The sequence below is a fragment of the Osmerus eperlanus genome, chromosome 24 (assembly GCF_963692335.1).
Source record: "Osmerus eperlanus chromosome 24, fOsmEpe2.1, whole genome shotgun sequence".
NCBI classification, from domain to species: Eukaryota; Metazoa; Chordata; class Actinopteri; order Osmeriformes; family Osmeridae; genus Osmerus; species Osmerus eperlanus.
In genome coordinates, this window is record NC_085041.1 from 10,766,208 (window position 1) to 10,780,594 (window position 14,387).

At 43.3% G+C, this 14,387-nt stretch overlaps 2 pseudogenes; both read right to left on the reverse strand.

The window, feature by feature from the left end:
- Window positions 1–9,479: 9,479 nt before the first annotated feature.
- On the reverse strand, window positions 9,480–9,598 carry LOC134011417 (5S ribosomal RNA; annotated as a pseudogene).
- A 143-nt stretch (window positions 9,599–9,741) lies between these two features.
- Window positions 9,742–9,850, reverse strand: LOC134011461 (5S ribosomal RNA; annotated as a pseudogene).
- Window positions 9,851–14,387: the final 4,537 nt, after the last annotated feature.

Genomic DNA, 14,387 nt, shown 5'->3' on the forward strand with positions numbered 1-14,387 from the left:
CGTGAGATGTGAGATGATCTCTCTCTCTCTCTCTCTCTCTCTCTCTCTCTCTCTCTCTCTCTCTCTCTCTCTCTCTCTCTCTCTCTCTCTCTCTCTCTCTCTCTCTCTCTCTCTCTCTCTCTCTCTCTCTCTCTCTCTCTCTCTCTCTCTCTCAATTCAATTCAATTGGCTCTCTCTCTCTCTCTCTCTCTCTCTCTCTCTCTCTCTCTCTCTCTCTCTCAATTCAATTCAATTGGCTTTATTAGCATTAAGGAACAAATGTTCATATTGCCAAAGCAACGGTGGAGCCACAGAAACAGTATTCATATCATTACTATGGACATCGGTATACTATTACAACTATTACTATAACAACCAAACATGGCAAATTCAGTTGAAAGATTAAAGGATTGATTACGTAATATATATATACATACAGACATACACATGTCAGTCACACACACAGTATATTTTGTGTGTGTGCTTTGTGTGTGTGTCTTGTGTGTCTAGGTCGCTCACTGTCTCTCAGGTTGTGGCATACTGATACATACTGGGCAGCAAGGTGTGCCCTGTCTCCTTCTCCTAGGAGGATTTTTACCTTTGAGAGGTCACTAAGACCTTGGAAATCTGACATTACAGAGTGGAGTTTGTTCCAGTAATCATTTCTTATATCACTGAATGTTTCACATTGTAGGAGGAAGTGCATCTCCGTCTCAACCTCACCTGTCGAACAGTGACCACATATTCTGTTTTCTTTTGGTTGCCATGATTTTTTGTGTCGTCCTGTTTCAATTGCCAATTGGTGGTCACTGAGCCTGTACTTGGTTAGGATCTGTCTCTGCTTTCTATCTCTGACAGTATAGAGATATTCTGCAGGTTTATAATCTCTTTCTAAGGCTAGATAACATTCTAATCGACTTTGGCTTTTAGTTTCTTCTTTCCAATGTTCCAGGTAGGTTTCTTTACATTGTGTTATAATTTGGTTGACTCTGATTGGTGTTTGGAAAGCAGTGTTGGTGTGAGACTGGTCAGGGTGTGTCTGGGTGGGGGCAGTGAGTCTCAGCACCAACTGACATAGGGGACTCTTATCTGGGTTCAGCTCTTGGGTTTGGAGGGCTTTGGAGTGGAGGGTGTCTAGAGGGCTGGATTTAAGGTGATTGAAAAAGTTTAGTGCTCTCTTTTGGATATTAATTATCATTGGGTATCTGCCTAATTCTGCTCTACATGCATTTGTTGGCGTCTTTCTGTGAACATGTAAGATGTATCTGCAGAATTCTGCATGTAGAGATTCTGTTGGGTGTTTGTCCCAGCGGGTATAGCTATGATGACTGAGTGGACCCCATACTTCACTACCATACAGCGCAATGGGCTGGATCACACTATCAAATATTTTAAGCCAGATTTTAATTGGAATTTGCAAATTATAAAATGTTCTTCTAATTGCATTTAGGGCTCTTCGAGCTTTTTCTTTTATTGCATTCACTGCCATGTTGAAACTCCCTGATGCTGTTATGGTTAAACCAAGATAGTTATAACTCATAGTATGTTCAATTAAATGATTATTTATAATAAACTGGTATTTCTCTTCCTGGCATCTGGGGCGTTTTTGAAATATCATGATATTAGTTTTCTTCATATTTATTGCAAGGGCCCAGTTTTGACAGTATTGTTCAACAATGTCCAGCTGTTGTTGTAGTCCTTGTTTGGTGGGAGACAGTAAGACAAGGTCGTCAGCATAAAACAGAGACTTCACCTCTTTATCCATGAGGGAGAGGCCAGGAGCAGTACATTGATCTAGCTTAACAGCGAGTTCATTTATATATATATATATTAAATAAAGTTGGACTTAAATTACAGCCCTGACGAACACCCCTTCTTTGAGTGAAGAAATCTGTTTGTTTATCCCCAATTTTGACAGCACATTTATTTTCCAAATACATTGATTTAACAAGTCATATGTTTTGCCCCCTATACCACACTGTAGAAGTCTATAGTAGAGCCCTTCATGCCAAATAGAGTCAAAAGCTTTTTTGAAGTCAATAAAACAAGCAAATATTTTACCATTTTTTGTTTGGTGTACATGTTTGTTAATTAGACTGTGAAGGGTATATACATGATCGGTGGTTCGATGTTTTGGGACAAAACCAATTTGATTTCTGCTCAAGATGGTGTGTTCATCAAGGAAATCTAGTATTCTTCTATTTATTATACTACAGAATAGTTTACCTACACAACTGCTGACACAGATGCCACGGTAATTATTAGGGTCTGATTTGTCTCCATTCTTGTGAATGGGGGAAATGAGCCCTTCGCACCAGATGCCAGGAAAACATCCTGACTGTAAAATGATATTGAACAACTTCAACATTGCACCCTGCATCTCTGGGGTGCTGCATTTAAGCATTTCGTTAATAATGCTGTCTGGACCACAAGCTTTCCTTGACTTGAGAGATTTTGTTTGTTGGGTTAATTCTTCCCAAGTAATTGGGAAATCAATGGGGTTTTGGTTGTCTTTGATTGTTTCTTCTAATGTTTGGAGTTTTTCTTGTATAATACATTGATCTGAATTCATTTGATTGATTGGTATGTCTTTGTACAGATTTTCAAAATGTGCTCTCCAGATGTCACCATTTTGGATGGGTAATGCTTGAGTTTTTTTGCGTTGAAGTTGTTCCACATATCCCAGAATTGATTTTGATTAATTGCGTTTTCAATATCTTCAAGTTTCATCTGGGTATAGTTTTGTTTTTTGTTTCTAATTGTACGTTTATATTTGTTTAAAATGTCATTGTACCTAGTGCGTAGGGCTGGGTTTTTTGGTTGGCGGTGTTTTTCATTTGCTATTTTCCTTAGGTCTTTTCTGATGGTTTTACATTCTTGATCAAACCATTTTTCAGTATTTTGCCTTTTAATTGGTTTCCGTCTGTGTTTGATAAGGTCTGCTTTGATAGCTGCTTTGTGAAATATCATATTTATATTATCAATGGCCTTGTTTACACCATCTCTGGTTGGGGTGTATTGATTTTGGTCATATTTTGATATGTCACTCATCAGATCAGGTGAGTTCAAGGCCATGATGAACTTGTCTCCACTGTCAGGGGCCCATCTGTATGTAGGATGTAATTTATACAGTTTATTGGGTTCCTTCTTTGTTTCACTCAGTTGACCTGGCAGTTTAAAAAATAGATTTATTTGGTTGTGGTCTGAGAGGGGGGATTGCTGTCTGACAGTGAATGCACTGATAGTGGAGGGGTCCATGTCAGTGACTGCATAGTCTACCACACTAGACCCAAGAGCTGATGAGTATGTGAATCTCCCCAAAGAGTCCCCTCTGAACCTACCATTAACTATGTACAGGCCTAAGGCCCGACAGAGATGCACTACCTCCTTGCCACTTTGATTTATTACAGAGTCAAGGTTATTCCGGTGGGTGATGGTAGGTGTGGTAAACAGGGGAGACTGACCAAACACATGGTTGTTGCCCTGTGGGTCGATTATGTCAGGTTCGGTTCCTGTCCGTCCATTCAGATCTCCAATTAGGAGCACGTTTCCCTGGGTTTGGAAATATGTAATTTCGGAATGGAGAGTTTCAAAAATGTATTCTTCAAAGTAAGGAGAATCTATTGGGGGTATATAAATAGCACAGAGATATAGATCTCTATCAGTGATGCCCAGGGTTTGATCTAACCTTAACCAGATATAGGATTTACCCTGTTTAACTGGTGAGATATGATGGCAAAGACCTTCTTTATACCACACCAAGATCCCCCCCGATGTTCTGCCCTTGCGTATTTTAGTTAGTTTTAAAGAGGGCACCATGACTTCATTGTATCCTGGGGGACAGTGAGTGAGCAGATTATTTTGACACCATGTTTCTGTCAGCACAATTATATCAACATCTTTGATAGAGTTCATAAATTCAGGGTTTCCACTCTTCAGCTCAAAGGTTGAGGAGTGAAGACCCTGTATATTCCAACAACTTACATGAAATGAACGCATTTGAAAACAATCAAAATGAACCTGGATAGTGAGACAAATTAAAACACCTACAATTATTTCTCTATTAATAACACTATATAATAAATGTATATGTATTTTATGGAGGTGTACTGTTTTGCAAATATTACCACTGTATGGGTTACTACTATTTCTATTACTACTACTACAAACAGTATAGTTCCATGTTGTTCTGTTTGTCAACTGGGAAGGTGTACAGTACAACTTAGCTGGATAGAAGCCTGGTGCACAGGGTGTGTAGCATCTCCCTGATGTCTCCCAGCTCAGAGGTAGCAGGGGAAGGGGCTGTGGCAGTAGCCTGGGCTACAGCTGCAGCATAGCTCCGCTGCTGTGGATGTGGAGGGGGACAAGGGGCTGCAGCGTAGCTCCGCTGCTGTGGGTGTGGAGGGGGACAAGGGGCTGCAGCATAGCTCCGCTGCTGTGGGTGTGGAGGGGGACAAGGGGCTGCAGCATAGCTCTGCTGCTGTGGGTGTGGAGGAGGACAAGGGGCTGCAGCATAGCTCTGCTGCTGTGGGTGTGGAGGGGGACAAGGGGCTGCAGCGTAGCTCCGCTGCTGTGGGTGTGGAGGGGGACAAGGGGCTGCAGCATGGCTCCGCTGCTGTGGGTGTGGAGGGGGACAAGGGGCTGCAGCATAGCTCTGCTGCTGTGGGTGTGGAGGAGGACAAGGGGCTGCAGCATAGCTCTGCTGCTGTGGATGTAGAGGGGGACAGGGGGCTGCAGCATAGCTTTGCTGCTGTGGGTGTGGAGGGGGTTGGTGGGCAGAAGTTGGGGAGGGGGAAGGTGGTCTCCTCTGGTTGTGCCTCACAGTGGTGAGGTGGTGGCTGTGTGGGGAGTGGGATGTCCAGGCTGGATTGTTGTGTCTCCTCGCAGCAGGGGGGATGATTCTAGGGTGGTGGTGGGTAGGAGGAGGGTGGTCTCTGAAGCTCCCAGTAAGGGAGGGGGTGGAGGGGCTGCGTCCCAGGGCTGCATCTTTGAGGGTCTTTGCAAATATCCCCACCTTCTCTTTGTGTACATGGAGTCCGTCATAAAGGTCCCAGGTGCCAATGGTTGGGTGGAAGGCCAGGTGGACATTAGGTAAGGTGGAACATCCTCTTCTGACCTCCATATTAATATCATGGATGACATGAGGGGGGGTGTCTGTCCTTGGAAGTAGAGTGGAGACCACAATTCGGGTATCAGGGAACTCCATACTGGCCTGCTCCGCCATCTTCTTTATTGCTTCAGCGGTGTCCTTTCGGAAGCTGTGCAGGTCGTTTGTTCCTGTGTGGATCACCAGGCACTGAGGGCTCTTGAGGGTCTCCTTTTTCAGCAGCTTCGTTGCCTGGCCTGTGGTGCTGCAGCGTTTAGACAGCACTTTTTTACCTGGAAAAAGTTTTCTTGTGTCCGGCCAGCAGGACCACTTGTGGGGCTTGTTCTTCAGGAGTGGAGGTGAGCTGGGATGTTCAGGGCTGGGCTGGCCGTTGGCAGCTGGGTGTGTGGATGTATCAGGAGGTGTCAGGGTATTGTTGGGCTGGGTGCTGGTTAGTGAGGATGGGACAGAATCAAGGCAAGGATTTGGGACACTGGCAGGGAGAGTCTGTGTCTCTGTACTTGTTGTTGTGGGGATTGATGAGAGTGTCTGTCAGGTGTTGGACTTGTCTGATGAAGCGCCTTTCTCTCTTCTCAGCATCTTCCTTTATTTTGGTTAACTGGGCACGGAGTACACGGTTTTCCTGTCTGAGTGCCTCTAGACTTCCTCTGAAGTCAGATGCAGAGGCCTGGTTGTCCCTCTTGAGCTGCTGGAGCTCCTCTCTAAGCTGCTGTAAAGTGCTGTCTGGGAGGTTGGACAGCCTGGCCTGGGTCATCTCTTTGAACTCAGCAAAATCCAGTTCCAGCAGGGCCATACTCTCCTTGAACTGATTGGTGGAGCTGGCAGGTGTGAGAGGGGCCGAGATGGAGAAGGTGGTGGGGTTGTCTTCCGGGCTCTCATCTTCACTGTTAGAGGAGACATTGGTCTTCTTGGTGGCCACCTCATCTTTTAACAGGGGGAATGCCTCTTCAAAGGACTCCAGGTTGGCTTCATTTCCTTGGATCATGACCTTTCCTTTGGTGTAGTATGTGATGGTGAGCAGAGGGTCATCCTTGTCAAGGTGTTCATCTTTACAAATCTTTAATCTGCCTCCTGAGCCGATGCCCTCACTGGATACGTATGTGTAATTGTTGCACAGGATATCTTTACAGATGTAGATGGAATCAGTGAAGAATAAAATTTTGTTCTTTTTTCTTCCTCCTTTTTGCTGAACATAATCTATGAAGAGGACTTCTGGGTTTTCCTGTAGAGTCTTCTCTTTGTGTTTCTCTCTAGCTGTCCCACTCTTACATTTGGCAGGGTATTCTACCTCTCTGCTCTGTGTTGTGAGAGTAGTGCTGCACGTAGGTGCTAGCTGGCAGGTTTCCATGGCGACCAATTGTTTACTCCAAAAAGTTAGCTTAGCTATTTACTCTGTTTCTTCTTCTAAACACTGTCAAAACTAAACTAAGTATAGTTGACAGGATACACAGATATTATTAATCAACTAATAGTCAAAGTTACCGACAATAATCCTTATAATCTTCTTCTGATCTTCATAAAAGTAATATTTTCCCTTGGAATGTTGATAACTGTCAGTTGACAGTTGAGAGCTAGCAGTTTATAGCAGTTGATAGGTAGCTAGTTTGATTGATAAAAATGTATCCAAGGTGTGTTTTTTTCTTCTTTTTGAGTTGATAGGTGTTGTTACCTCATCTTTAAAGTCCTTTTAGGAAATTATTGAATGGTTGTCTTATGGTGATGTTCCACTTCTAGGTTCATATTCGAGAGATATTCAGGAGCACATTTTTATGCAGCTAGTTGCCTGGAACACTTCACACCCCTCAGTAAATCCATCACAGAAACGTTCTCTGTACCTTCAACCACCACCTCCACTGTCAATTCTTTGCCATACCTCGTTTCTTTCTCATTTTGTCTGTCCGATTCTCCTTGGTTTCTTTCCCCTTCACTCCTTTCGTCCGTGTGCTTTTCCATTGTCAAATCCAGTCCGTTGTTTGTTGCCATGATAGCCGTCCGTAACATGAAACACAGAAAACCAAAGTCCCCCAAACAGCAACAGCTGCTGGGGGAAAGACAACTAACACACCCCAAAACTATTTATGAACAAAAACCGAAAAAAAGAAACAAAAATAACAACGTAAGACGACAAAAACTTACTCCACACCAAACACTCTCCACCTGCTCTCAGCACTCACTTCCTGGTTCACTCCCTAAAAGGGGCGTTGCCATGCTGGTTTGGCCGTACAAAAAAAGTTGACAACCATAGGCTACTTATTCATATCCAGATTTGGTATTTGACAATCCAAGGTGGTCTCTCTCTCTCTCTCTCTCTCTCTCTCTCTCTCTCTCTCTCTCTCTCTCTCTCTCTCTCTCTCTCTCTCTCTCTCTCTCTCTCTCTCTCTCTCTCTCTCTCTCTCTCTCTCTCTCGGCAAAATGAAAGCAGCTTCCAGCCCCTTTCATGAAGGACTACTTGTGCATATTGCAAGTGAGCAAAAGAGCATACAGCACCTGGTATTCCCAGGCGGTCTCCCATCCAAGTACTAACCAGGCCCAACCCTGCTTAGCTTACGAGATCGGGCGTTGCTTTTTTTTTTAATTATTTTTTTTTAATCTTTTTATTAATGTTTTTACATTTCACAAATTTTCAAACAAACATTGTCCATATGGTTACACCACACACCAACATCACAAGATACCCATCACCCACACCAGTTCTCATAATAGCCCCCATACTGTCAACACACCCGAACCCCATTCACTATCAGTCCGTAGGCAGGTCCTTCTTCAGGAAGCTGGTCCGCACCTTGTCCCCCTTTTTTAAGTCACTTATATACTGGGCAATATATATTCCCTTTGTAAATTCCCGCGACTCACCCTCCACCCTCTTCACCACCGTTTTCCGATACTTCTTCACCACGGCCGGGCCTGCTCTCAGCTCCCGCCGTGCTCCTCTCCCTCCGTTCCTTCCATCCTCTCTCTTCTCTCCACCTCCCGCCTGCTCCATGTCGCCGCCCAGTTCCAGATCGTCCTCCCCGTCGTTTTTGGCCCCTCCGACCTCGCTGCTGTCCTCCAGAGCCACAACCTCGCCCCCACCGCCTCCACCGTGCGCAGTTTCCCCACCATGCTCCACGTCCTCCTCCACGACCTCCTGGTTCACGCCGTCGCCTTCGCCGCCGACCTCACTCTCGTCCTCCACTCCCGAACTGTCTCCCATCTCATATTCACCTCCTCCTACGTCGTCAGCCGATTCTTCTCCTTTCTTCTCATTCCGCTCCATTGGCTGGGCGTCCTCTCCCCTCTCGCTTCCTTCTCCGTCGGCGTCCTCCCCGCTCCGCTGGACACACTCCCTCGCGTAGTGCCCAGCCTTGCCACACCTAAAGCATTTAAAATCCGGGCAGTCTCTAAATATGTGCCCTGCTTTAATGCACAATCTGCAGACCCTCACCTGTCGGTCATGAATCACTCTGAAAAATTCAGCTCCTCTCAGTGTCTCAAATTTTGTCGAGTAGGGGAGTGACCGCACCTGTTCATTGAAACGTACTTTTAAAAACCGAGTCCCATCAACAACCTCCGTTCCAGGCCATACGCGGCGCTTAATAGCCGAAATGGCCCGAACTCCCCAGTCCTCCAGTTTGGCCAGTATTTTCCCATCCTCCAAATATACTGGCAGGTTCAGAAACGACACCACCATTTCATTGCTAACAATGCAGCTAGCATGCACTAGCGCTCCTTGCACTCTAATGCCGTCCATCAATTTCTCCTTCCTCTTCCTTCATGGTAATCTCGTACGTCCTGGGCCCTTTCACCCTGCAGCCCAACACCACTCCACACTCCTTCTTCACACCCCTCAGTAAATCCATCACAGAAACGTTCTCTGTACCTTCAACCACCACCTCCACTGTCAATTCTTTGCCATACCTCGTTTCTTTCTCATTTTGTCTGTCCGATTCTCCTTGGTTTCTTTCCCCTTCACTCCTTTCGTCCGTGTGCTTTTCCATTGTCAAATCCAGTCCGTTGTTTGTTGCCATGATAGCCGTCCGTAACATGAAACACAGAAAACCAAAGTCCCCCAAACAGCAACAGCTGCTGGGGGAAAGACAACTAACACACCCCAAAACTATTTATGAACAAAAACCGAAAAAAAGAAACAAAAATAACAACGTAAGACGACAAAAACTTACTCCACACCAAACACTCTCCACCTGCTCTCAGCACTCACTTCCTGGTTCACTCCCTAAAAGGGGCGTTGCCATGCTGGTTTGGCCGTACAAAATAAGTTGACAACCATAGGCTACTTATTCATATCCAGATTTGGTATTTGACAATCCAAGGTGGTCTCTCTCTCTGTAAAATAAAAGCAGCTTCCAGCCCCTTTCATGAAGGACTACTTGTGCATATTGCAAGTGAGCAAAAGAGCATACAGCACCTGGTATTCCCAGGCGGTCTCCCATCCAAGTACTAACCAGGCCCAACCCTGCTTAGCTTCCGAGATCGGACGAGATTGGGCGTTGCCATGCTGGTTTGGCCGTACAAAATAAGTTGACAACCATAGGCTACTTATTCATATCCAGATTTGGTATTTGACAATCCAAGGTGGTCTCTCTCTCTGCAAAATAAAAGCAGCTTCCAGACCCTTTCATGAAGCACTACTTGTGCATATTGCAAGTGAGCAAAAGAGCATACAGCACCTGGTATTCCCAGGCGGTCTCCCATCCAAGTACTAACCAGGCCCAACCCTGCTTAGCTTCCGAGATCGGGCGTTGCCATGCTGGTTTGGCCGTACAAAAAAAGTTGACAACCATAGGCTACTTATTCATATCCAGATTTGGTATTTGACAATCCAAGGTGGTCTCTCTCTCTCTCTCTCTCTCTCTCTCTCTATCTCTCTCTCTCTCTCTCTCAGTTCAGTTCAAAGGGCTTTATTGGCATGAAAACAACAATTGTTCATATTGCCAAAGCAACGGTAGAATTACAGAAATATTAATCAATGTAAATCATGGCCTTATATATACTTATATTTCACACACTTACATACAGAGACACACACGGCAGTTTAACATATACAGTGTATCTACACCACACAGGTGTACAACTTGTATCCATGTTATTATTATTCAAGTTGGTATATTATTAATGTTGCCAAATAATCGGTATAAATAAATAAATAAGTAAATAGATACACACACACATATGTATATATACATATATATATGTATACGCATACACACATGTATACACACCCACACGTATATATACACACGCATATACCCATACATATACATACATACGCACATACAGGTTATATAATGATAATAATAATAGTAAAAATCTAATACTAAATTTGAAATTCTGAAAAATTACAGTAAAATTTAAACAAAATATTAAAACAAAAATTAAAACATGTTATGTTTGCCATATTATAAATTGTCCTCATTGTGGCTTTCTCTAAGGCCATGACAGGCTGATACATACTTTGCTGCTAAAATACAGCAGTTAGGTTTTTCTCCCAATAAATAAACCAGTCTCTCTCTATTTGTTACATTTTCAAATTCCTTGTATATGCTGGTAATTTTGGGGAAGTATTTGGTTCGAATGTCTGTATAGTGGTCACATTCTGTTAGGAAGTGGAGCTCTGTCTCCACTTCTCCCTGTGAGCAGACAGAGCACAGCCTCTCTTCTCTGGGCAGCCATGTCTGCCTGTGACGGCCTGTCTCTATGGCCAGGCTGTGCTCACTGAGTCTGTATTTAGTTAATGTCTTCCTTATTTTTGGTTCAGACACAGTGATCAGGTATTCTGCCATTGTGTACTGTCTTTTTAGATTCAAATAGCATTCTAATTTATTTTGCTTTAGTGTAACTTCTTTCCAATAAACAATGTACTTTTCTTTTTGCTGTTTTGCTATTTGTTTTGGATTAATAAGGTGGCTGCTGTCTTGAGGCTCTGTGGGGTTTGGTGAGCAGAGCCTCTGGACTAGTTGGATGAGAGGACTCTTATCTGGCTTCATCTTTTGGCATTGAAGGGCTTTGTGGTGGAAGGTATTTTCATCACTTTGGCTAAGGTGTAGGTAGAATTTAGTTGCTCTTTTTTGTATTTTGATGATTAAAGGATACACTCCTAATTCAGCTCTGCAGGCATTGTTTGGGGTTTTGCGTTGAACTCTTAATATGTTTTTACAGAATTCTGCGTGCAGGCTTTCTATGGGGTGTTTGTCCCACTTGGCGAATTCTTGGTTAGTAGGTGGGCCCCAGATTTCACAGCCATATATGGCAATGGGTTCTATAATGGATTCAATAATTTTAAGCCAGATTTTGATTGGGATGTCAATTTTAACATTTCTTTTGATGGCGTAAAAAGCCCTTCGTGCCTTGTCTCTCAGGTCATTTGCAGCTTTTTGGAAGTGGCCTGTGGTGCTGATGTTTAGACCAAGGTAAGTATAATTTTTGGTGTATTCTAATTGGTTGGTTCCCAGGAGGAATCGATATTTGGGATCCTGATTTCTGGTTCTTTTTTGGAAAACAAGAATTTTAGTCTTTTTTAGATTGACTGTTAGGGCCCAATTTTGACAGAATCTGTGCAGCAGGTCTAGATGTTGCTGTAGTCCCTCCTTGGTTGGGGACAGAAGCACAAGGTCGTCTGCAAAGAGGAGGCATTTGACCTCTGTGTCCAGGAGAGGCATTCCAGGTGCTGCAGACTGTTCTAGTTCCCTCGCCAGACCATTTATGTAGATATTAAAGAGGGTGGGACTCAGACTGCATCCCTGTCTTACTCCTCGACCTTGGACAAAGAAGTCTGTATGCCTTTGTCCAATTTTGACTGCACACTTGGTATTTGTGTACATTGATTTTATGAGGTCATATGTTTTCCCCCCGACTCCGCTCTCTATCAGTTTATATAAAAGGCCTTCATGTCAGATTGAGTCAAATGCTTTTTGGAAATCAACAAAGCAAGAGAAGATTTTATTCTTGTTTTGGTTAATTTGTTGGTCGACAATTGTTTGTAGAGTGAATATATGATCCGATGTACGGAAATTTGGTAGAAAGCCAATTTGACATTTGCTCAGTATATTGTTTTCGCTGAGAAAGTGCAGGAGTCTGTTATTAATAATGCTACAGAGGATTTTACCCAGTCTGCTGTTGACACATATCCCACGGTAATTATTGGGATCGAATTTGTCTCCATTTTTAAATATTGGGGTGATCAGACCTTGGTTCCAGACTTTAGGGAATACACCAGAACTGAGGATGGTGTTAAAAAGTTTTAGTATGGCCAATTTGAATTTGTCATCCGTAAATTTGATCATTTCGTTTAGTATACCATCAACACCGCAGGCTTTATTGGATTTTAGGTTTTGTATTTTATCTTGTAGTTCGTTCAATGTTATTGAAAAGTCAAGAGGGTTCTGGTAATTCTTAATTGCAGATTCAAGTAATTGGAGCTTATCGTGTATGTGTTTTTGTTCTGGGTTCTTATCTATGTACATGAAAAGCTTGGAGAAGTGGTTAATCCATATATCCCCATTTTGAATTGGTAATTCTTCATGTTGTTGTTTATATAGTCTGTTCCAGTTTTCCCAAAAAACATTTGATTGAATAGATTCTTCAATTACATTGAGCTGTTCTGTGATACATTGTTCCTTCTTTTTCCTTAGTATGTTTTTATACTCTTTAAGTGTTATGCCATAGTGATGGCGTAGTGCCTGGTTATCTGGGTCTCTGTGTTTCTGGTTAGATACATTTCTCAGTATCTTCCTCATGCTTTTACATTCCTCGTCAAACCATTTTTCTTTATAATTATTGGCCTTTTTGGGTTTTTTGTTTGAGGTTTTAAGATTAGATAGAGAGGCAGATATATCAAATATGTTGTTTATGTTCTCTATTGCTACATTGACACCTTCACTATTACAGGGGAATGTTTTGTTTAAGAAATTATCCAATAGAGATTGTACTTGTGGCTGGTGGATAGCATCCTGATAGGTTTCTTGGCTATCTTTCCGCCATCGGTAACGATTACTAATGCTATGTAGATTGCTTGTTTTAGATGATTCTTGATTAATTAATTCTTTGTTCATATACAGTGTGATTTTGCTGTGGTCTGATAGGGGGGTGGATGGGCTTACTGTGAATGCTCTGAGAGACTCTGGGCTGAGGTCTGTGATACAGTAGTCCACAGTACTACTGCCAATAGATGAGCTGAAGGTGTACCTTCCGTAAGAGTCCCCTCTTAGCCTACCATTGACTATATAGAGACCAAGGGTGCGACACAGTTGTAGTAGTTGAGACCCGTTTCTGTTAGTTATTTTGTCGTAGTTGAGTTTCACTGGGCACCTAGGGAAGCTGAGGCTGTCTCCACCAGGTAGATGCTTATCCCCTTGGTTGCAAAGGATGTCTGGTTGTTCTCCAGTTCTGGAGTTTAGGTCACCACAAAGCATTACATTTCCCTGGCTTTGGAAGTTGCTTATCTCTTCTTTTAATATGGAGAAGCTCTCTTCTTTAAAATGGGGGGATTCTACTGGGGGTATATAGATGGCACATAAGAAGACATTTCTCTCATTTGAGAGTATTTTGCAATCTATTTCAATCCAAATGTGAAATGTTCCTTTTTTGATAAATTTAATGCCATGACTTAGGTCTGACTTATACCAAATGAGTATACCTCCTGAGTCCCTTCCCTGTCTAACTCTTGGTAATTTAGTGGATGGGATTATTAGTTCTTTATAGCCTAGGGGGCAACCAGTAGGTTCATCGCCTCTACTCCAAGTTTCCTGTAGGATAATTATGTCTATGTTTTTTACTTCTTTACTAAAATCTGGGTTTCTGCTCTTAAGGCCAAAAGTAGAGGACCTCAGTCCTTGTATATTCCAGCATGATATAGTAAAAGCTTTGTAATTCATAAGGTATTTCTAATATTTTGTTGTTATTATGCTATAAGATGCTGGCAGAGCATGCTGAGCATCTGTTGAATGTTCCTCATCTCGCAGGATGATGGGGCTTGGTGTGTTGCTCTACTCACAGCTTGAGCGTAGCTATGGCGGCCAGGATTGGGCTCTTGTTGTTCTGTGGATGGGTTGTAGAGGGTGCACTGGGGAGGATCAGGTAGGTTCAGGGGGGGAGGATATTGGGGCTGACCAGGGTTGGTTTGGGTAGAATGGATCGGGAGGTGGGGACTCTGTGACGGTAGGTATTCTGGTCCTGATGGAGTCTGTCTGTCTGTCTGGTGGTGCTGTAGTCTTGTGGGGGGGTTTCTGGCTGTAGGTCCTCTGTGTGCAGCTCCTCTTGTTGTAGCTCCAGGAAGACTTCTCCTTGTTCTGGTTGTAGCTCCAGG